The sequence below is a fragment of the Schistocerca americana genome, chromosome 5 (genome assembly GCF_021461395.2).
Source record: "Schistocerca americana isolate TAMUIC-IGC-003095 chromosome 5, iqSchAmer2.1, whole genome shotgun sequence".
In the NCBI taxonomy this organism is placed as follows: domain Eukaryota; kingdom Metazoa; phylum Arthropoda; class Insecta; order Orthoptera; family Acrididae; genus Schistocerca; species Schistocerca americana.
The window spans coordinates 540,159,007-540,184,828 of NC_060123.1; the positions used below are offsets into that span (position 1 = coordinate 540,159,007).

Sequence of the window (25,822 nt, forward strand, 5' to 3'; positions counted from 1 at the left end):
TATAGCTGTCGAAGTATCATAGCGACTTCCCCATACTTTCATCTATAATGAAAGTAAGAGCCATCGAAGGAGACATATAAGAAGTGTCGGACTTGAGCAGATAGTAACAAGTAAAAACCGACGCCAATCACTATCCCATCAAGAGGAGTCGATGTTCCACCAACTTGTGCCGTGCTGTACAAAATGAGGGCTAATTCACAACATAGGTGCGGTACAAGAGTTAATTTTTATGAGATGTAAAATGCTCAAAATGTGTAACTTTGGCAGTGATACATGCTACAAAGCAATTTCGAACAGACGAGCTTCCTACTGAATTACATCTCAACTTATTTCGGCACAAGAGCATTTAATGTCTTCGAGAGTGGCCGGCGTCACCTTATAAACCTCTTGTTTAAGTTATTCACAGTTAAAATCCGCCAAATGCACTGTTAAGGAAGTCTATAATTATTCCTGCAAAATGGCAGGACATCAGTAATATTGGTACCACACAAATCGTCTTACGCGGAGTGCGGTGCCCTCCAGTAACTGAGGCGACATATCTGTTAGGCTAAGTTAGAATCGCATCAATTAGTAGGCGACTGTCTGAAAATCCTACGTCGTTTCGTTTTGCTTTTATCTCAGCCAGAGTGGATGTTAGCTGATGCTACATCCATAGGAAAAATCTACATCTACATCTACATCTACATCTACAGAAACACTCTGAAACCCACCTGGTGGTGTGAGAAAGTGGATACCTCTGTTACCATTAACTGATCCCCCTCCCTTTCCTGTTCTATTTGCGAAACCTCCATATTAGCTCTAACATCTCGAATGTTTTCTTTATGGCCATTTCGCTAGATGTACAGAGAATAGGTAAAATAATGTGAGCAGTGGTTGTAATGGGATGGCTGTGCTTGACGGTCAACAACGCAGGTTAAGACATATGTCGCGCCCGTCTGTGCGTGTTCAGTACGGACTAGGCATCAGTGCAGGTTGTTTACGAGTACTGCACACTTCGTATTTGCTTTCAGAGGCCGAGGTCGACGTGCATTGAAAGACCTAACAGAGTTCCAAAGAGTGCAGACTGTCGACTCCCGATTAGTTGAAGCATCAGTAACCAACACAGCAAAATTATTGAAGGTTTAAAAAGCAACTGTTTCAACATTCATGACAGCCTACACGAAACTTGGAAAGACATCATAGTGTAAAAGCAGAGAACTCAACAAAGCCAATATTCATAGACGAGCTGATATACCGAAACCGTCAGTGACGACAACCAACGCAAAGAAGCGTAAAAAATGGTGTCAGTAGGATAAATCCCGGACGGCTGATCAGTGGAAACACGCCATATAGCCCGGTGAGTGAACGTTTTCGTTATTTTCAGCATCGCGACGGGTATACGGTTGGAGAACGCCAAAAGAAGCCCACAATCCTGATTGCCTAATTCCAACGGTTAATCACTGAGGTGGAAGTTTGATAGTGTGGGCAGCCATATCGTGGTATTCTGCAGGTCCCATCATTACTGTCAAAGGCCGTATTACAGCCAACTATTATGTGAATTGTTTAAGTGATCAGGTGCATCCCAGGATCCAAATTTTGTTCCCCAACAATGATGTCATATTTCATGGCGATAATGTACCCATTCACACACCAGGGACAGTACAATTTTGGTATGAGGAGCATGCAACTGAACCACAGCGTCTTTCCTGGTCAGTACAGCCGCGGACTTGAATATTATCGCCGGCCGGAGTGGCCGAGCGGTTCTAGGCGCTGCAGTCTGGAACCGCGTGACAGCTACGGTCGCAGGTTTCAATCCTGCCTCGGGCATGGATGTGTGTGACGTCCTCAGGTTAGTTAGGTTTAAGTAGTTCTAAGTTCTAGGGGACTGATGACCATAGATGTTGAGTCCCATAGTGCTCAGAGCCATTTGAACCATTTTTGACCTCAGATGTTAAGTCCCATAATGCTTGGAGCATTTGAACCATTTTGCCTGCGCTGACGGCTACAGCCATGCCGCAGCGCTACTCATGACAGGCGTGACGTGCAGTACTTGTCTGGCCTGACTCCAGATACACGCTGCACAAACGAAATTGCAAATGTCTCGCGGAACACCAGAGAAAATGCTCCAGGCGGCCCTTTGGAGAGACCCGCTATCAGTGAAAGACCCCGGCGTGTGTTTCTACTTTCTGGCTGATCTCAGGAATTCCTCCAGGGATTTTTATACAGTTTTCACTAATACATCGACTGATTCTCAAGGATAGTTTGTGTGTATAGTTTGTAAATACTTCATGCAAATTACCTTGGCTGCGATTAACTCGATTTACTCGCCGCTTTGGAAACGGTGTCCTTGCAGCCTAGGAGTGAAAGGCAGAACTACTTTGAATCAATCATGCATATTACGATCCTAAGTCCCCCATCTCATTTTCCTATCCGTATGTGAAGGCTAGTCACAAAAATTGCTGTAAGGTATTCTGATAATGTTTTCATCAACAGCTAGACTGGTTCACGAGGAGGGTTTTTGGCCAAAGGAGATAGACGTAAGGCCACCGGACAATAGCGCTTAGACTGGCATGAGCTACTTCTACAGGGGGCCCGATGCAAGCTTCAGTCGAATTCAGAAAAAATCTGTGATGCAGGACGTACCAGATTTTAAGCTGGTACTTAGTTATACCCTTGCAAAGCTTGGGCGGGTCACCTGTTTAAACCACAGACGTCTTTGCTTTAGTAGTGCAGAACGGTTCCACTTATAACCGAAAGATAAGCGCACGCAATCTTTCGGTATGGCATTATTTGTCTTGAGTTCCTCATTGGACAGCGGATACGAATTAAGTCACGAATCAGTTTTCAAACCTCGTGGTCCCTCATCTCGGATTCCGGCCACGCGGTTTCATTGCGCAGCCCCTCCCGACGGAGATTCGAGTCCTCCCTCTGGCATGGGTGTTTGTGTTGTTCTTAGCATAAGTTAGTAAGTAGTAGGTCTAGGGACCGATGACCTCAGCAGTTTGGTCTCTTAGGAATGCACACACATTTGAACATTTCCGGATTCCCTGCGGCAGCAGATAAAACGTGCGGCACTATAGGTGCCACGTGACTAAGCTTTTACAAGAATGGTAAACGGGGTTTTTGCAAAGTGAGCCAGAATTCGCGAAAAGCAGATTTCTTCCACTCGTTACGTCATTCAAACTAGTACACATAAAAATTGTTTTCCTAATATCGAGATCGCCCACTTACGATTACAAACAGCAACAGAAAATTCTCATTCTCAAAAGAAAGTTTACCAAAAACAGGCTTACCATGTCCGTGTTTAGAAAATGGGTTCAAACGTTTTTCACTCAGTAATGAAAGACAACTAAGCTATCAAGATATTATAAGGAGCTTCATTAATATGAAGAGTAGGCGCAAACAAATTATCCAGTAATGTTATCTAAAACTTTCAATTTAAATTTGATTGTTTGGGTAAGATAGATAAATTAGTTTGGTTGACACATTCCTTTTTATCTTCCAATTGCTTCAGAAAGCTGTTTCATTATAGCAGCAATATGTTACTCTTATTTTTGCATGGAGCTGAATCTCGACAGTTTGTTCTTTTTTTACAAAAATATGGTAGTTCTTAGTATGTTGATGATCTGCGTTGCGCTCATTAATGATTTTAGTGTCCTAATCTCATCAATTCATGCAGCATGAATTGAAAAATAAAATTTCATACTATTAAATTACATTCCTTAAATGCTATTTTATAGGATTTCAATTCGAAAAGCGCTCTAAAATGCTATTTTTTTCGGGTTATTTATCATAAAATTTCCCCTACTAAGGCGCACGCTACAGGTTCCGCCTATTGGTTTCTACATTTTAAGTACGGCCCTAGTTGAATACTGACGTATAATCGTGACCCATCATCAGCCAAGGTGACCTGCTTTTTGGGTTTGTATCGCCTATGGCGAGGATCCTCCTCTAGTGGCAATCTCTGTGCCTTGTTGATACGAGCTGAGGAGAAGTGCGTGGCACGATCGTACGTGTTCGACCGGGCGAGGACCAGAGTCTGAATGGTGGGGCTGTTAGCTGTTCTAGAACACTGAGTAGGCACTTTGCTGCATTGTGACCCGTCTATCTACTGTTACAGACTACGATAACAGAGATAATATCCCCGAATCAAGGTCCACGCGATGGTACCTTCAATGATTTTCCATCCGTGAAAATCAGAGATATGTGTTGTCCAGTGTTTACGTGTTGTCCAGTGGGTGTTATGGTAACACTTAATTCAACGGAAACTGACAGCGTCTATGAAACAACTTGTGCTTTTGGTGACGCAGGCATTAAATCCTAAAATGATGATGTCCTCCTCTGGACTGACAGAAACATCCAAAGTTAGTTGCAAGAGGAATGGGATAAAAATTCCTTTCCTCGCCTCCAGAATACCCGGAATTTATCATTACTAAGCCACGTAGTTCAAATAAACAGTTACACAAAGAAAAACGGAAAAATTCTGGTTTTAGAGGCTATAAAAGCAGTATTACGAAAATATGTGCCAGATAGTATACAGTCTCATAAAACAATACTGTAAGATTGTCTCGGAACCAGTCACCTTCGTTCTTATCGTGTTGCCACTTATACATGTGAAAGTGGCTAAGCATCCCTTTAAGAAACTCACGAGTGTAGTGTAAAATATGGTGCCCAGAACAGAGATAAAAAATCGATAAATAAATAAAAATAATGAATCAAATTTTTCGAATACTTTATAATGAATGTCATGTGATACTACTTTGAAATGTTGTTAAACAACACAATACAGGATTGTAATTGAACTCCACATAAAACACACAGTTACTGTGAAATACTCTGTTCAACACATTCGGTATTAAATCTGATTGCTCTTCTGCACTGTTTGAAATTAGGTCCTGCAATTGTTTTCGTGTACTGAATGTTCGCACCACGAATGGTAATTTTGCTCAGATAATGACACAATTAACAGAGCTTGTAAAACACACACAATTACATTTCCTACATACTTCGCGCAGAGTATAGCTGTATGTAATAGTTAATATGCAAGCTTTAGAAAAAGAAATAGGAGGTGAGTCTGTTTGAATACAAATAGCAATTGATTTACAAGCATCATTCTGTATAACCATACTCCTAACGGATGGAACTGGTTACGAGGAATTTAATTTTTGTTATGACACTCTAATTGTACACCGTGAACTTGTAACAATCCTTGAGCTACTTCTGCTTGCTGCGACCGACCAAACAAGAAACACGGCGAATCTCTTCGTCCGTCGTCTTCAGAAGTTACTGTTCTTTACGCAGATTAGGAATATTGATAATGTACATGGATAATGGAGTAGCATGGCTGCTCATTAGCAAATGCAGTGCAGCTGATGTTCCAAATGAACTTTTGTACCTTTCCGAAACGTACAGAAATATTTGAGGGTATTTTAAGTGACCCTGTCTAGTGAATACAAAGATAGCCGACAGAAGATGTTGCATTGATGTGGATGGATATAAAGATGGTTCCGCCACAGTGTGTGACGAGATAGAAGGCGAATCTCGAAGTGCCTCCTGTATTCGGCTCGCCCGACAGTGCTTCTTGCATTGCTCACTGTCAACCGTTCCTCCACTTACTGCTGATCATTTGCTGACCCCTGCATACAGCAGACGGTCCTTGAACCGGAGCACCGCCATGACACGATATAATTTTTTGCATCACAACTGCAGTTCTGCATCTACATACATACTCCGCAAACCACCATATGGTGCGTCGCGGAGGGTACATCGTACCACAACTAGCATCTTCTCTCCCTGTTCCACTCCCAAAGAGAACGAGGGAAAAATGACTACCTATATGCCTCTGTACGAGCCTTAATATCTCTTATCTTATATTTGTTGTCTTTCCGCGAAATACAAGTTGGCGGCAGTACAACTGTACTGCAGTCAGCCTCAAATGCTGGTTCTCTAAATTTCCTGAGTAGCGATTCACGAAAAGAATGTCTCCTTTTCTCCAGAGACTCCCACCCGATTTCCTGAAGCATTTCCGTAACACTCGCGTGATGATCAAACCTACCAGTAACAAATCTAGCAGCCCGCCTCTGAATTGCTTCTATGTCCTCCCTCAATCCGACCTGATAGGGATCCCAAACGCTCGAGCATTACTCAACAATAGGTCGTACTAGTGTTTTATAAGCTGTCTCCTTTACAGATGAACCACATCTTCCCAAAATTCTACCAGTGAACCGAAGACGACTATCCGCCTTCCCCACAACTGCCATTACATGCTTGTCCCACTTCATATCGCTCTGCAATGCTCATCATCATCATCATCATCATCATCATCATCATCATTTAAGACTGATTCTGCCTTTCAGCGTTCAGTCTGGAGCATAGCCCCCTTTATAAAATTCCTCCATGATCCCCTATTCAGTGCTAACATTGGTGCCTCTTCTGATGTTAACCGAATCCAGGTACCTTCTCCTTGGTCTGCCCCGACTCCTCCTACCCTCTACTGCTAAACCCATGAGTCTCTTGGGTAACCTTGCTTTTCCCATGCGTGTAACATGACCCCACCATCTAAGCCTGTTCGCCCTGACTGCTACATCTATAGAGTTCATTCCCAGTTTTTCTTTGATTTCCTCATTGTGGACACCCTCCTGCCATTGTTCCCATCTACTAGTACCTGCAATCATCCTAGCTACTTTCATATCCGTAACCTCAACCTTGTTGATAAGGTAATCTGAAAAAAATGGTTCAAATGGCTCTGAGCACTATGGGACTCAACTTCTGAGGTCATTAGTCCCCTAGAACTTAGAACTAGTTAAACCTAACTAACCTAAGGACATCACAAACATCCATGCCCGAGGCAGGATTCGAACCTGCGACCGTAGCGGTCTTACGGTTCCAGACTGCAGCGCCTTTAACCGCACGGCCACTTCGGCCGGCAGGTAATCTGAATCCACCCAGCTTTCGCTCCCATACAACAAAGTTGGTCGAAAGATTGAACGGTGCATAGATAACTTAGTCTTGGTACTGACATCCTTCTTGCAGAAGAGAGTAGATCGTAGCTGAGCGCTCACTGCATTAGCTTTCCTACACCTCGCTTCCAGTTCTTTCACTATGTTGCCATCCTGTGAGAATATGCATCCTAAGTACTTGAAACCGTCCACCTGTTCTAACTTTGTTCCTCCTATTTGGCACTCAATCCGTTTGTATTTCTTTCCCACTGACATTACTTTCGTTTTGGAGATGCTAATCTTCATACCATAGTCCTTACATTTCTGATCTAGCTCTGAAATATTACTTTGCAAACTTTCAATCGAATCTGCCATCACAACTAAGTCATCCGCATATGCAAGACTGCTTATTTTGTCTTCACATATCTTAATCTCACCCAGCCAGTCTATTGTTTTCAATAGATTGCAGTGCAATAAAGAAGCTGGGGTGGATGAAATTAAGTCGGAACTCATCAAATACAGTGGAATGTCAGGTCTTAAATGGCTACACAGGATAATTGAATTGGCCTGGGAGTCGGGACAGGTTCCATCAGACTGGACAAAAGTAGTAATCACAACAATCTTTAAACATGAAAACAGAAAAGATTGTAACAACTACAGAGGTATCTCTTTAATCAGCGTTGTGGGTAAAATCTTCTCTGGTATTGTTGAAAGAAAAGTGCGAGTATTAGTTGTGGACAAATTGGATGAAAATCAGTGTGGGTTTAGGCCTCTTAGAGGTTGTCAGGACCAGATCTTTAGCTTACGGCAAATAATGGAGAAGTGTTATGAGTGGAACAGGGATTGTATCTATGCTTTATAGATCTAGAAAAGGCATATGACCGGGTTCCTAGAAGGAAGTTATTGTCTTTTCTACGAGATTATGGAATAGGAGGCAAACTTTTGCAAGCAATTAATGGTTTTTACATGGATAGTCAGGCAGCAGTTAGAGTTGACGGTAAATTGAGTTCATGGTTCAGAGTAGTTTCAGGGTAAGACAAGGCTGCAACCTGTCTCCACTGTTGTTCATATTATTTATGGATCATATGTTGCTCTGCAATGTTACGCCCAAATATTTAATCGACCTGACTGTGTCAAGCGCTACACTAGTAATGGAGTATTTCCAAATTACGGGATTCTTTTTCCCATTCATCTGCATTAATTTACATTTATCTATATTTAGAGTTAGCTGCCATTCCTTACACCAATCACAAATCCTGTCCAAGTCATCTCGTATCCTCATACAGTCACTCAACGACGACACCTTCCCGTACACCACAGCATTATCAGCAAACAGGCGCACATTGCTATCCACCCTATCCAAAAGATCATTTATGTAGATAGAAAACAACACTGGACCTATCACATTCCCTGGGGCACTCCAGATGATACCCTCACCTCCGATGAACACTCACCATCGAGGTCAACGTACTAGGTTCTATTACTAAGAAGTAAAGTTCGTCGCAGCTGCCCGATCCTCGGCATTTTTTCCAACCGTTAAACTAAAGCCTTATCTCCCTGACGTAGCAGTGGTCCATTGCTTAATCCGATAATCTCTTTCGCAGTCTTTCTGTGATTTACATGTACTCATTTTAATTAGGAGTCTTTCATATGAATATGCAACAATACATTCTAAAAAGAAGATAAAAGGAAGAAAGGAACAACGTACTACGGAGGAATTCTCCGAATGGGACAGAAATCTGTTGATGTAAAGTTCATGTGCAAATGAACAAATGATTATAATTTAAGAACAAAAACTGTTGATTTTTTCAAGACAATGAGATTCAAATTGAGCAAGTCAACAACGATTTGTCGAATATAAGGTATTCTCTATCTCAGTCACCAATAAAAATATTTGCACTTGTACCCGTTTCGCCCTGTATCCAGGGACGGATTCCTGACGGAAAATGTAGCAAAAAGGTCCTATGAATGTGTGTCCAAAAATGCACCGTTGCCGCATTAGACGGCGGTGACAATTGATAGCTCCTCTGACCACCTGCCTTGTGTTCCATGTTTGTTGCAAACCGTGTGACTGACGCAGCGTAGTGTGAGCAGCAGAACGGTCCGGTATTCATGTCGGGACCAGGACGAGATGGTGTTTGTGTACGGCCAAGCAGATGGAAATGATCGAGAGGCACCATGGCTATACGAAAACAAGTACCTTCACAGACACCAACCACGTCTCACAAAATTTTAAGCCCTTTTTGGGCGTTTTTGTGAACATGGACGTGCAGGGAGCGGCGGACTGTGCGTACACTAGATTTGGAGGACCAGGTTCTACCGTACATGGTGACGAACCCTAATATATGCTCCACGAAAGTGACCCGCCAACAAGGTATAAACCAACGTACTATTATGCGTATTCTGCATGATAACGGCTACTATCTCTGTCACGTGCAATCCCATGTCGTGAACCTTTCCTTTACTTACGACGTTTTAGAATACCTATCTTAAAAATTTCCGTTGTAAGATTCTCCAACACTGTTAATAAGAAAACAATGTTTTAATCACGTAAATAAGTGTAAATATCTGAAGATGGGATGCTAGATATAGTGAAATGTCACCATTGGAATATAAACGCCTATAAAAGCAATTGGCTGGTTACAGCTAATTAATTACTTATTATCTTCTCTTTGAACAATTGCACATTACCATTAGGTTAACAGCGAAAAAGTATTATTTTCCAATGTTAACGCGAGGAAGAACAAAACAAAATACCCCACTGAGATAGGCAACCCTGTCGACAAACAATTAGGAGTAACTTTGCGAGTTTGGGCGTCACGCATGTCATTCGTGGGTTTGAAATGTATGGTGCTCATATTTACAAACACTGTAACCGCCCATTTATTAAAATATTTGTCCGTGAATGCTTTTTATTACCGATCACATAACCATGGGTTGTTTATGTAACACCAATTAAATTGAGCTATCATTTCTTTGTTCCTTTTAAAAAGTTTAAAAGTCTAAATCGCTTTAACTTCTCATATCTCGGCTGTATTATACGGAAACCAAATTAGAAAAACGCAAACTTTCAATCGCAGCCCATTGCCCACCCGTGCTCTAGACGGAAGGTGGTGAAATCCTCTCTTTTGCAAAGATGAAGCTCTCTCGGCAAACTCACGCAACACCTTCCAGAAGAAACCCAACGCCTCATCTGTAACAGCCATAGACGGCGTTAGCAGCTTTCTGCTCTAAGTACATGAAATGTTGTGGTCCGTACTGCCGGAGTTAGAGGACTTGTGTGCATGAGGTGTGCTTGATTGAGTGAATGTACGGTTTGAGTTTCCCTTTTTACGACAAAGTTTGTGCCGAAAGCTTATGAATAAGTGTCTTGTAATTAGCGTGTTATCTTTACGTAAAGTAGCAGTAAATCTGTTCCTACATTGTAATTGTTGGGTTAGGATTTAGTTTCGAAAGTTTAATTCGCGAAGAGAGACGCCAGGACTCAATTAACGCTACGACTGCATCGTAAAAACTCTTCGCCGCGCTAGTATGTAGGTCTCGTTTGGTTCTGTGGCCACCTCAGCCAGTTTCCTGTTGCGAGAGGAAGGGGTATTTCCCTAATCGCTTAAATGCGTGGTGGTCGGGCACGACTAGGGTCGTTTCAAGAGCGAGTAATTCTCGTGAGTGTGCGTTTACCAACATCCTCGCGGGAAGTTCTAAAGGTCCTCACTGGACGCAGTACCTTACAGAAGTACTGTTAGTTCGAACTGGGAACGACTAGTGAAACTATCTGAATGCGACCGCTGAGTCCGATTGTCCAGAAGACCTGACTGTTAAATAAATACGTGCAGTGAATGCTCTGGGGTTTGGGAAATTGAAGAGTCGGCCTGCACCCCTCGTCAGGTAGAGTGGCAAGCCAGGAAACATCTGGGGCGGTGTCTGTGTTGTAAATTAGAGGGAGGCCCCTTGGCAATCGGGTTTTCGTAATATTTTATATTAACGGCATGTGACGTTCAGAATTCAAGCATCTCTAGGAAAGCACTTCCATGCAGCTCTCAAAGAGTCTCAAGAAATCGACTGTGAAATTTTCCGTGCACCTGTAATACCCTAAAGTATGACCAGTTTATCGACAGGCAACATCGGACTACAGTAGAGAATGCACGCCTACCACATGGGTGAGTCTTGTCCTTGGTACATTTTTAAAGGAAGATATATGTTGCAAGAGCGTTTCTGCAAAACGTAAAATACATGAAAATGTAAAAATTATTTTTAATTATTTTTTAATTTAAACTATGTTTGTTAACGATCTTTTACAAAAGACCTGTAATTAATACACGGTTAGTGGCGATGGATCTCCGAGATCCACACGTTGCATTTCTGACCGCACAGCTCTAGTGTTCTGGAGCGAGGAACTACCCTCCTAAGTAGTAACGCTTCACATTCCAGTGTTGGTTCGATATTCCGAGCGGTATCAGATAGTGCTGTAGGTAACTGATGGATCTGTGAGATCCGTATTCACTAACTATTTTAAGTATTCGGATTCATGTATGTTTTTCGTAGCTATTTTTGCACATATACACTACTGGTCATTAAAATTGCTGCACCACGAAGAAATGCAGATGATAAACGGGTATTCATTGGACAAATATATTATACTAGAACTGACATGTGATTACATTTTCACGCAGTCTGGGTGCGTAGATTCTGAGAAATCAGTACCCAGAACTACCAACTCTGGCCGTAATGACGGCCTTGATACGCCTGGGCATTGAGTCAAACAGAGCTTGGATGGCGTGTACAGGTACAGCTGCCCATGCAGCTTCAACACGATACCACAGCTCATCAAGAGTGGTGACTGGCGTACTGTGACGAGCCAACTGCTCGGCCACCATTGACCAGACGTTGTCAATTGGTGGGAGATCTGGAGAACGTGCTGGCCATGGCAGCAGTCGAACATTTTCTGTATCTGGAAAGGCCCGTACAGGACCTGCAACATGCGGTCGTGCATTATCCTGCTGAAATGTAGGGTTTCGCAGGGATCGAATGCAGGGTAGAGCCACGGGTCGTAACACATCTGAAATGTAACGTCCACTGTTCAAAGTGCCGTCAATGCGAGCAAGAGGTGACCGAGACGTGTAACCAATGGCACCCCATACCATTATGCAGGGTGATACGTCAGTATGGCGATGACGAATACACGCTTCCAATGTGCGTTGACCGCGATATCTCCAAACACGGAAACGACCATCATGATGCTGTAAACAGAACTTGGATTCATCCGAAAAAATGACGTTTTGCCATTCGTGCACCCTGGTTCGTCATTGAGTACACCATCGCAGGTGCTCCTGTCTGTGATGCAGGGTCAAGGGTAACCGCAGCCATAGTCTCCGAGCTGATAGTCCATGCTGGTGCAAACGTCGTCGAACTGTTCGTGCAGATGGTTGTTGTCTTGCAAACGTCCCCATCTGTTGACTCAGGGGTCGAGACGTGGCTGCACGATCAGTTACAGCCATGCGGATAAGATGCGTGTCATCTCGACTGCTAGTGGTACGAGGCCGTTGGGATCCAGCATGGCGTTCCGTATTACCCTCCTGAACCCACCGAATCCATACTCTGCTAACAGTCATTGGATCTCGACCAACGCGAGCAGTAATGTCGCGATTCGATAAACCGCAATCGCGTTAGGCTACAATCCGACCTTTATCAAAGTCGGAAACGTGATGGTAAGCATTTCCCCTCCTTACACGAAGCATCAGTACAACGTTTCACCAGGCAACGCAGGTAAACTGCTATTTGTGTATGAGAAATCGGTTGGAAACTTTCCTCATGTCAGCACGTTGTGGGTGTCGCCACCGGCGCCAACCTTGTGTGAATGCTCTGAAAAGCTAATCGGTTGCATATTGCAGCATCTTCTTCCTGTCGGTTAAATTTCGCGTCTGTAGCACGTCATATTCGTGGTGTAGCAACTTTAATTGCCAGTAGTGTAGTAATGCTTCTCATTTCAGTGTTGGATCGACATTCCGAGTCGTATCAAGTATTGCTGTAGGTAAATGATGAATCTGTGAGGTCCGTATCGACTAAATCTTTTAAGTATTCGGATTTCTTTATGTTTTTCGTAGCTATTATTGCACATATACATCAGTGTATTCACTTCACTTCTAGCAGTAGTTTTGCAGTCGTATTATTTCCTTAAGAAATTTAGTGGTAGAACCTCATAGATCTGTAGAGACTGTTTCTGTTTTGCACTCGAACCCTGCACTTATTTTTTTCTCTAAACTCTCATTTTATGTATTCTTATCTTCATGGCTGTTTTTCATGATTGGATTACGATATTGTGATGTTCCTGGCGCTACATGGCGACATAACGATTTGACTCTTATAATCGAGCAGTTATTGCAGAACTACATAAACTTCTAGTTAGTGATAATTAATCCATGCTAGACTTCAATGCTCTCACTGGGGACCTCTGCAAGTGATCTACTAAAACCTTTGTAGGACTTGTATGATGAGAATTACGACAAAGATTCGTAAGGGGAAACAGAAGAGCAGAAGGATTCAAAAAATAACCAGAATAAGTCCGTATCAGACTCTGATTCTAACCAGGAAAAAGACGCTGACTTCTACATCTGTAATTGGAGAAACAATACGAAGAGCGTCGTAACGTTTTGACGATAGAAAACTCGGTACGGTACATGTCAGCAAAAACACGTTCACACGATTTGCTGGTTGGGCTCTCAGGTGCGACGGGGAAAGCGAAAACGATATAGGGCATCCTGAACACATGGCAATTTTTATTCAGTGATGCAACGTTGGGCGCCACTGTCATGTTTACTAATCAAATCGATTCATGACAAATTTTCTCGAGAAAGGGATGCAGAAGCAACAGCCAAGACAGAAATATAACAATTCTGCCATGTACAAGGGACTCAAGTGAATTCTTAGTGCATATATTTCGTCTATGAGTCTAAAACATTCTGACTTCTATTTTGTTGTCTGTGAACTGATAACAAACTCGCTAACAACGAAGAGGATTCGATCAGTTATCTCCAATACCAGATTTCTTCGAGGAATCCGTGACATATTGGAAGAACTATTACACAGTTGGGGCAGATGTCCTTATTGATGAGACATACAATATATTACGTCCAGATCTGCCAAGTACGGAATAAAAATCTTTTCCGTCGTGGACTCGTAAAGGTTTTATTCTTTGGGCAATTTCACGTCACTAATTGCAGCGTAAAGGTAGTGAAAGAGTTGATAACCACTATACCGCGATGTAACTGCGAGCAACCTGTTTTCAGATGAGTCCCTACTCCAAGAATTGTCAGTAAAACACCGCATAACCTTTGCAGATACACCAAGAAAACAAATGGCAGATACTTATGGATCAGAAGGAATTAAGTAGAGATTTTAGCATTCAGGAAGAAAGGAACAATAGTCTTCTATGTGCCACAGAATAAAAACAAAAAGAAAAATGTGATTACGATCTCCAGTATGCGCACTAAGGACGCAGTCTCCAAAGTAACCTAGAGATATTCACATACTACAACCGTCACAAAATTGGATTGTTCGTTGTTGGTAAGATGTTCTCATCCTATAACGCTCAAAGAGGAAGAAGGAGGTGGAGTATGGATGTATTTTATTCAATCCTCAACATTAGAGAGATCAGTTTGCAAGTAATTAATTTGCTGAACGGGAATGAAAAAATACGACTTCGACTTTTTCTGAAGCAGCTTGGAAAATTTTAGAAAAGTTCATATGGGAACAAACTGCTGAGGTCATCGGTCTCTAGGCTTGCACACTACTTAATCCAACTCTAACTAATTTGGTGCAGCTGAGAACTAGTGGCGAGATTGTGATCTTGATTGCTCCAACAGGCCAGAGCAGCAATACAGTACTCCTTTCTCAGTGTGCGGCGTTGTCTCGGGTGACGGCCGTGGTTCAAATGTCGGCAGAGCACTGATGTGCGGCGCCTGTAATTCCTTATTTCAGGAAAATATGCGAAGTCGCGGCTAGCAGTCTGTGAGAGAGATCGCATTTACTTTCTAATAGTGTCCTGAAATCTCGATAGATACCAGCGTGTGACACTCCAATTCGCCAGTCGTACCATGGACCAATGTGACTCACTTATACGGCAGGAGATCAAACATCAAAGCGGCATCCCTGTCAGTAATACGTCTACTGTCGGCACAACAAACTGTCCAAGATGACTGAGGTCTAAACTGTCGGTATAGCTAAGTCCTCACCACAGGCTCTCCAGTCAAGTCAAGACCATGGTAGTGTGGAGCCACGCTAAGGACAAGTGCCCCAAGTACACCCGACTCATAACAAGAGTCAACACCAGGACCCTCTCCAGACTGGAATCTGAATCCGAAGACCCACTCCAGATGGGTGTGTGAATCCAAAGGTAAAGTATCTTCTCTCCTCACTTCCTATTAAACCCCAGTATACTCCACAAAAGCACTCCCGCAACCACCCCCACAAGGATTTTCTGCTAATTGCAAGACTCCACGAGCTCCATGTATCCCCTCTAACTCGTCTGCTCTAAACATCGGCCAGTCGTAATCAAAGTTAATAATATTCTTCTCTTTTAAGGAGAAGCGTCCAATCCCAGATTCGCTAATTCCTGCGCAGAGTGCACGAAATGTTGTGTTCCCGAATTATCTTTATCCCATGACCACTTCATGCAGCGTGTTATTTTGAGTTTCCATGAAGCTCTAAAATGAACAACACATTTATCATGGAGACCATTAACTGGACAGCTTGAACGTTACCGCCTGTCCGACCAGGAGCCCCGGCTAAACTAAAAGAAATGCTTTTGTGTTTCAACATGGATCGTTTTAGAGCAGCTATAAATGTTGTTTTCCATCTAGAACTGTTTTAAAGGCTCAAGGTTTCCCAAAAACTCTGCAGGCCAAGGGACACCACCGGATGGCTCCCTCAACAGCATCCTGGCCATGGTAACATGGATATCCTCTTGAATTTTTATGACCACCGTCTCTGTTCACAAAGGCCTCTTCCGATACAGTCTTAACACATTAGCCAGGCGAGCTAGATTTGTCTCACACACCCTGTCCCCACTGTGGCAAAAGGCGCTGTCCAGGTAGGCTGTTATTGTGTCTCTTCAGCTGAGTGCATTGTCTGCAAAGCGGTGCGAGAAATTCAGTCACTGGTAACTGCTTCGAGATATACCTTTCCCTAATAGCTGCACACTGCTTTCAAGTGCCAATTATCCACTGAAAGATTTTCTGTTAAATGACCAAACTGCCTGCTTATTCTCAACTACAGAAAAATACTATTTGTAGGAGACCCATCACAAAGACCCCGCATGCATTAATACTGTAAAAGCTTCCGTCAATGCCTGCTCATGCTCACAACTTCCTGTCGACTCGCAAAAACGATGTATTAGGTGAAAAATAAGAATAAATTGTAGCCTTGAATATGGAGAATAGCGAGAGAGTGACTCGTCCTCTCAGTATCGCCAGATTCATGTAATCTACTCACCAGCGTGAATAGTCGTTTTTTGGCACATCCCACAAGGTATTCTTGAGATTCTGATGGAATATTATCTGTCTCTTCTACCTTACTTGATATTATTTCTTCCAAAGCCCTTTTAAATTGTGATTCTAATAATCTACTCCTGACTAAGGTACGAGCACATGGGATAGGTTGCCAAATATGTGAGTTGTTCGAAGACTTCTTAAGTAATAGAACTCAGTACGTTGTCCTCGATGGTGAGTGTTCATCGGAGGTGAAGATATCATCTGGAGTGCCCCAGGGAAGTGTGGTAGGTCCTCTGTTGTTTTCTATCTACGTAAATGATCTTTTGGATAGGGTGGATAGCAATGTGCGGCTGTTTGCTGATGGTGCTGAGGTGTACGGGAAGGTGTCGTCGTTGAGTGACTGTAGGAGGATACAAGATGACTTGGACACGATTTGTGATTGGTGTAAAGAATGGCAGGTAACTCTAAATATAGATAAATGTAAATTAATGAAGATGAATAGGAAAAAGAATCCCGTAATGTTTGAATACTCCATTAGTAGTGTAGTGCTTGACACAGTCACGTCGGTTAAATGTTTGGGCGTAACATTGCAGAGCGATGTGAAGTGGGATAAGCATGTAATGCCAGTTGTGGGGAAGGCGGATAGTCGTCTTCGGGTCATTGGTAGAATTTTGGGAAGATGTGGTTCATCTGTAAAGGAGACTGCTCATAAAACACTAATACGACCTATTCTCGAGTACTGCTCGAGCGTTTGGGATCCGTATCAGGTCGGATTGAGGGAGGACATAGAAGCAATTCAGAGGCGGGCTGCTAGATTTGTTACTGATAGGTTTGATCATCACGCGAGTGTTACGGAAATGCTTCAGGAACTCGGGTGGGAGTCTCTGGAGGAAAGGAGGCGTTCTTTTCGTGAATCGCTACTGAGGAAATTTAGAGAACTAGCATTTGAGGCTGACTGCAGTACAATTTTACTGCCGCCAACTTACATTTCGCGGAAAGACCACAAAGATAAGATAAGAGAGATTAGGGCTCGTACAGAGGCATAAAGGCAGTCAATATCCCTCGTTCTGTTAGGGAGTGGAACAGGGAGAGAAGATGCTAGTTGCGGTACGAGGTACCCTCCGCCACGCACCGTATGGAGGATTGCGGAGTATGTGTAGATGTAGATGTAGATCGATCCACTATTTCTACTCCTGTTTCTTCTTCCATCACATCGTCAGACAAGTCTTCCCCCTCACAGAGGCCCTCAACGTACTTTTCGCCCCTATTAGCTCTCTCCTCGGCACTTAAGAGTAGGATTCTCATTGCACGCTCTACGCTACCACCTTTACTGCTTAGTGTGATAAATATTTCAGTTCTGAACTTCACGTACCATAAATATGCTGCATTTTTATTTTTAATAATGTTCAGAGGCTGGGAGCAGAGACTTATACATGCTCTCTTGTTCGTACCCTGTGCCCATGACGCACTGAACATTGGGCGGCAAGGGAAAGGGGTGAATGTCGTTGCTGAGGGCACGGCCCTGAATCCCTGCAGTCCTGTACGCCTACTGTTCATTATCCGGGAAGAAGAGAGTGGCGGCATTGTTAACGACACGCACGAAATAAAGAAGACGAGGAGCAGCGGACGAGGCCGCACAGCTCGTCGGGGAGCCGTTATTTGCGGAGGCCGGAGCGACTGGGTCCCCGGTCCGCTATTGAGGCGTGGACGTCGGCTCTGCTCTTCGCCAGTGTCGGCCCGGAGAGGCAGTCGTTATTATGGAAATGCCGCGCGGCCTTCTTGTAACAAGGAAATTACTCGAAAATCCAATTAAAACGCGCGGAAGCCGCGAGTGGCGTGTGAAAGACGACGCGACGCGCCCCGCGCCTCTTTTGTTTGGCGAGGGCGGCGCCGGCCCCAAGTGTCCGCCCGGTGGCAGCGGCAGCCGCGGCTGACGAGCAGAGGGCGCGCCGACGCGGCTCGCTTCTTCGCGAGGCCAACCAGTTCGTCAGACTCCTGTTCCGAAGGTAAATCTGTGCACACGACCATGTGTGTTAATGTTCTACATTTCGTCTCCTTCACTGCTGCCGGCACGGTAGCTCAACGTGTTCGGTCAGAGAGTTAGTTGCCCTCTGTAATAACAAAAAACTGAGTAAATGGATCAATAATGAACTTCAACGGACGTGAAGGGACGTCCGGCACGAACGATTCCAACGAACTTTAACGAAAAGCGATAGGCCAGATTAATATCGGCTAATTTCTTCCTTGAGCTTTGTCATTTGTTCTGAGCTCAAGCATATTAGAATGACACATGACACTGTTAAAAATTTCATTTTCATCGCGGCTAGTGCAGCAAAACGATGGTCATAAAACAAAAGCGTTATACCGCCACAATTTAGTGACTGATGTAATCAGTATTTACGTTATTTCGTAACAGAGATCACCGTATACACAATTGGTCATTAAAATTGCAACACAACGAAGAAGACGTACTACAGACGCGAAATTTAATCGACAGGAAGAAGAGGCTGTGATATTGAAATGATTAGCTTTTCAGAGCATTCACACAAGGTTGGCGCCGGAAGCGACACTTGTAACGTGCTGACATGAGGAAAGTTTCCAACCGATTTCTCATACACAAATAGCAGTTGACCGGCGTTGCCTGGTGAATTGTTGTTGTGATGCCTCGTGTAAGGAGTACAAATGAGTACCACTACGTTTCCGACCTTGATAAAGGTCGGATTGTAGCCTACCGTGATTGCGGTTTATCGTATCGCGACATTGCTGCTCGCGTTGGTCGAAATCCAATGACTGTTAGCAGAATATGGAGTCGGTGGGTTCAGGAGGGTAATACGGAACGCCGTGCTGGATCAAAACGGCCTTCTATCACTAGCAGTCGAGATGACACGCATCTTATCCACATGGCTGTAACGTATCGTGCAGCCACGTCTCGATCCGTGAGTCAACAGATGGGGACGTTTGCAAGACAACAACCACCTGCACGAACAGTTCGACGACGTTTGCAGCAGCATGGACTATCAGCTCGGAGACCATGGCTGCGGTTACCCTTGACCCTGCATCACAGATGGGAACGCCTGCGATGGTGTACTCAACGACGAACCTGGGTGCACGCATGGCAAAACGTCATTTTTTCGGATGAATCCAGGTTCTGTTTACAGCAGCATGATGGTCGCATCCATGATGGGCGACATCGCGGTGAACGCACATTGGAAGCGTGTATTAGTCATCGCCATACTGGCGTATCGCCCAGCGTGATGGTATGGGGTGTCATTGGTTACACGTCTCGGTCACCTCTTGTTCGCACTGACGGCACTTTCAATTGTGCACGTTACATTTCAGATTTGTTACGACCCTTGGCTCTACCCTTCATTCGATCCCTCCGAAACCCTACATTTCAGAAGCAAAATGCACGACCGCATGTTGCAGGTCCAGTACGGGTCTTTGTGGATACAGAAAATGTTCGACTGCTGCCCTGGCCAGCACATTCTTCAGATCTCTCACCAACTGAAAACGTGTGGTCAATGGTGGCCGAGCAACTGGCTCGTCACCATACGCCAGTCACTATTCTTGATGAACTGTGGTATCGTGTTGAAGCTGCATGGGCAGTTGTACCAGTACACGCCATTCAAACTCTGTTTGACTCAATGCCCAGGCGTATCAAGGTCGTTATTACTGCCTGAGGTGGTTGTTCGGGGTACTTATTTCTCAGGATCTATGCACCCAAATGGCATGAAAATATAATGACATGTCAATTCTAGTATAATATATTTGTCCAGTGAATACTCGTTTATCATCTGCATTTCATCTTGGTGTAGCAATTTTAATAGCCAGTAGTGGATATGTTTCTGTTAACGTGGTACATGTGAATACAATGGTAGGTGATGCCGATTACAGCATTCGAGAAATGCGATATTCGCCGTAGATGTAGTATATATATATATGTGTGTGTGTGTGGCCGGTACTGTAGACTACATTGTCGACCACTAATGTGTGTACAACGTTTAAGCCGAGCGTGAATACTGAGCTGATCCCAGTTACAACGTTTGAGAAACGCAACATTCGCCGTAGTCGTAGTATATATGAGGTGCGACAATAAAGTAATGAGACTGATTTTCTTTGCAAGATGTGGCAACCCTGTTGGCTTGTTTAGGCACAATATCTTTCACCTTGGTCTATAAGCTGCTTCTAGTCCAAGCAGCACATCGATGCAACTGCTCAGTCTTGAGTTGTGCTGTAATAAGTTACCATATGTTTGTGTCTCTCGTCACGGAAATGGAACCGCATAATATTGCGCAACGGTATGCCACTTCTTTTTGAGTTAATTTAGGCGATAATGCGACGAAACCTTATGGTATGCTTGAGAAGGCTTTTGGAGAGGAAGTTATGTCAAGAGCTCAAGTTTTTCGTTGACATAAAGTGTTTAGTGAAGGCAGAACGAATGTTGAAGACCGCAGTGGACGCCCATCAACCTCACGGACGAATGTCAGCTTGGCCAGGGTGCGTGAACTCGTACAATCTGATCGAAGATCATCCATGAAAATGATTGCAGAAGAACAGAACATCAATCGAGGAACGGTTCGTCTAATAATAATTGAAGGTGAATGTATGAGGAAGATTTGTGCAAATGCGCCATCCCATATTGCTCTGTGAGTACAGCAATTTTTAACCTCAAAATAAATTTCAGTACTACCACAGCCACCTTATTCACCAGATATCGCTCTGTGCGACTTTTTTCTATTTCCAAGAGTCAAAATGGCGTTCAAGGGACACCACTTTCAAACAACACAAGATGTCCAAAAAGCTGTGACGAGAGTCTTTGAGGATATTACAGAAGATGAGTTCCAGAAATGTTACCATCAATGGCAGAAGCGCTGGAGAAAGTGTGTGCAATCAGAAGGGAACTACTTTGAAGGAGACAACACTAAACTTGACTAAAACGGTAAGCAACATTTGTTTTCACATCAGTCTCATTACTTTATTGTCGCACCTCGTACGTGTGTGGCCGGTACTATAGCCTACATTCTCGAGCACACATGTGTGTACAACGTATATGTCGAATGCTGAGTTTCTCGAACGTTGTAATAGGCAGCAGATCCAACACTATTCATTGTACTATGTCACAGAAACATATATATATAGTGATCTCTGTTACGAAATAATGTAAATACTGATTGTATCAATTACTAAGTTGTAACAGCTCCCTTGTTTTATGAACATCGTTCAACTACACGGACGAGGATTAAAATATAATTTTTTATTATGTAATGTTAAAAATGTTAAATGTGTGTGAAATCTTATGGGACTTAACTGCTAAGGTCATCAGTCACTAAGCTTACACACTACTTAACCTAAAGTATCCTAAGGACAAACACACACACATCCATACCCGAGGGAGGACTCGAACCTCCGCCGAGAGCAGCCGCACGGTCCATGACTGCAGCGCCTTAGACCGCTCGGAATTATGTAATGTATGGATGTTGTTATTTTATGAAAGATTTTACCAATGTGTGACGCTGTAATGACACCAACACAAATCAAGTGTGTTTTATGATATGAAGATGTCAGGATTATTAACCGAAACTAGTAACCTATCCGAATAAAGAACGTTTCCTGAGAGATCTTGACTACGTGCGTTTTCAATCGCTAACATAAAATTCTTGTGCCCACATCTTGCTTCTTTCTTCTTTACGTCATGGCTGGAAACTCAGTTGTTCCCAATATTCGTCCCAATCAACCTTACAAAGAATTCCTCTATTTTCCTACATTAATATCACCATTTTCTCCATTTTGTTGTCTTGTTAGTTTCTCGACGGGACCCAGCATCCTTTGATTTCGTTATAGTTGCTGATTTGACGAACTGCGGCCAGACGTCAATTTCCTAAAGCAATACTACGTATTCCTCAAAATAATGCAGAATAAATGACTATTTCTGAGCTATAATAATCCTTTCCAATAGATTTTCGTCCTGCACTGCCACTGCAATCGTAATATTTCCATTGAAAAAAAACTCTTTTACATACAACGAAATTATGCCCACGCTAACTATAAACTACACAATAAAACAAATTACACACATATTAAAACACTGAACATGTCACGTTTTGTCTTTCATTTCAAGTATTTCGCCACTTAGCCCCTATATTCCTTCAAGATGTCGTACTTCACGCAGCATTCATACGGATGGAGTCCTGGTTTTCTGGAACGTATTGCAGTCGTAAACAGTTTACCTTCCTGTTACTCCAAACAACACCATCCTTACTGGTATTCATTTCGTTGGAGTAAATGAAATGTGGCTGCTTTGATAGTCTCTCCTCATCATCGAAAGTAGATGGTGTTCCCCTCTTTCTTTCGTTTGTGTTCCTTTCATTTCCTTCAAGAGCTTTCAAAGTGTCACTTTGTATCTCTTGCCGCTCGACTTGGGCTTACTCTTGAAAATAGCATACAGATTATACAGAATGAAGCTACTGAGTACTGCATCCTCCAAGAGCCAGAAGAACGTCTTCTGTCAACACTTTTTTGATGTCCTGATGCAACTGTAGGATGTGCAATATTAGTATGACATATTCACTCCATAAATGTTTTTCTTATAGTCACAAATGACCCTTGGCTTTAGGAATTGTTCCTCTGTGCTGTGTTTGGCCAAAAGGCCTTTGGCACAATTTTATAGTTGTGCCAAGAACTTAGAATGACAGCGCTGCACTTCTCTTTACACACCACTGCCAATATTTTTCTCTTCTTTATTGTAGGTTTCATGCTATTTCACTTTCAATCGCTTCTTGGTCAATTCAGCTGGTAGTTTTTTCCTGCTCTATTGAATCGTACCAGTTACGTAATGCCCTATGTCCAGGAGCTGCTTAATAAGATCATACCCAGGTAGAATCTGTTCACATAAAGATGCTATCCACTTGGATAACCCGTACAATCTATAAGTTTGTCACACAAATGCATAACTATCCTACTTCTAAATGAGATTCTTGACCTTGGCATTGCCTGTGTAGCAGTCGCTCCAGAGTATGGTTCAAATCTCGTGATATATGCTGTCACCCAAAACATAACCCTTCAAGCTCCCTTTCGTTGGCTTGTTCTGATTGTAATATTTAATAATGACACTCGCCTTGAACCCAATAATTATCTCGTCGCCGGCCGGTGTGGCCTTGCGGTTCTAAGCGCGTCAGTTTGGAACCGCGTGACCGCTACGGTCGCAGGTTCGAATCCTGCCTCGGGCATGGATGTGTGTGCATGTCCTTAGGTTAGTTAGGTTTAAGTAGTTCTAAGTTCTAGGGGACTGATGACCTCAGTAGTTAAGTCCCATAGTGCTCAGAGCCATTTGAATTATCTCGTCACTGCTCATATGCTTTCCTGGAGCGTGAAATTCGCTGCAGTTGTTGCCCAGGCTGAGATCGTCTTGCAGTCGATCCGTCTTGGAACATCCAAAAAATCTGTAAATATCTTCCTCTACTGACTATGTCTTCGTGGCCATTCTTCAGTGAAGTAATTCTGAAAATCGAGCTAGGGATACATGTCATTATTCAAAATTACGCCTAACAACACTTTCATTACGATTTCATTTCGTTGAAAGTAATCTTTCCAGACCGAACTCTGTTTCAGTGGTTCATTTTTTTCTATTTTAACCTACAGCATACTCATTGTGTTTTTTGGTATCTCATTTGTCAGTCTATGTGCAAAGAAAAAAAATCCCGTGTCATTAGGACACCGAAGAGAATGTTTGAAACGATTTACAACAGTAAAATTGGTTTTCACAGAGTCTGGTTGACTTCCGTACTTTCGCTATCCGTCATAAGCATGTTGGTCGTCAGTGTCACTACTTGTAGACTTTGTGTGTCCATCTCTACCAGTTTCTGTGCGATATTTTTCACCTTCACTATCACTATTTTGTGAACTATAATTACTGTTGTCATCGCTAAAATCACTCATGTCACTCACACTTTCATCCATTATTTCCAACACGATTTTAGGATTGTCACGTAAATTCGCCATTTTTGGTCTTATGGTTCCGAACACCGCTTGCGGAATGAAATGGAAACGTGGAAACAAAACAATAGCGGTACGCGTTGGACAGATGCGTTTCCTCCTAGTTATATCGCTAGCTGAAAGATGTCATAACACTTCCGGACTAGAAATACGGCGGTGACAACCCCGAAATACGAGTTATAACGAAGTTAAATTTGTGTCGTGCGACGTCCTTCGAGTCTATCGCGACATTTACGCGGCGGGGACTGCCCCACTGGTCAACCGCTACGGGTTAAATGCAAGGCAGTCCGAAAATTGTAATATAGCTTCCGATAGCTGAAGAGGCGATACGTTGAAGCAGTTCTTATCATGAGTCTATCAATATTTAATCCAACAAGCTCCTAAGCATCCTATAGCAACCAAATATCCTCCACGTGGTGACAAGTTTGCCCAAACAACGGTATAACCTACAAATATCACAGATACTTGGTTGGGGGCTCCCGTCAGGTAGGCCGGTCGCTTGGCGCAAGTCTTTTTAGTTGACGCCACTTCGGCGACTTGCGCGTCGATGAGGATGAGATGATGATGATGAAGACAACACCCAGTGCAGAAAGTCTCCGACTCAGCCGGGAATCGAACCTGGGCCCCTTTCTACGACATTCCGTTGCGCTAACACTCAGAGGCGGACTAAATACAGAATGAAACTGATCCCTCACTTTTATGTGAAGCTCGCAGCGTTGTTGAGAACGCGAAAACATACAATGCGAGTCTGGAAAGTTAGGTGGTCTCAGAAAATGAAGGAAACAAGAGTTACAAACAAAATGCCCGTACTGGCCTTCAAAGCTAATACTATTAGGTATGACACACTTTTGACATCGGTTGCAATTTTTTTTATTTTATTTATTTATTTATTTTTGTAACAGTCAGCAAACGCGTCTTGTGGAGTCGACTGAAGGCCGTGGACACGCTTCTATGGATATCTGCAACGTCTGCCAATTATCGTGAATTATGTTGCTTACACCGTCTTCCGTCATCATCAACTCTTCTGCTCTCATTCTCCAAGATCATCCACAAGCATCCGTTCTATGTTGTCTGGGATTTTCCGTGTTGACCCGACAGCGGCTGTTGCTTGACACAGTCCTTTTGCCTCTAAGATTATTAAACCACTCTGTGACAGACTTTCTACTCACTGTTTAAACACCTTACACTTGCCTTATCATACCGTGAGTCTCCGCCGCCGTTTCCCTTCATCTGAATCGAAACGTTAACGCATTGCTCCGTTCTGCACTCCGTTTTGCAATGACGCGAGTGCGACGACGTTTGCGGATGATCGGCGGCTGTCTTTGTAAACGAGAGCAGAAGAGTTGAAGACAGGCAAAGCCAGTGTAAGCACTATTGGTCACGAACGTTCGCAGACGCTGCAGATTTCCAACGACGAGTGAACACGGA

The 25,822-nt window shown here is 43.3% G+C and overlaps 1 protein-coding gene across 3 annotated transcripts in view; it reads right to left on the reverse strand.

Annotated features, from left to right (window-relative positions):
• Nucleotides 1-25,822, reverse strand: part of LOC124615503 (lachesin-like) — an 878,988-nt gene that overhangs the window by 430,988 nt on the left and 422,178 nt on the right. The window lies entirely within an intron of this gene.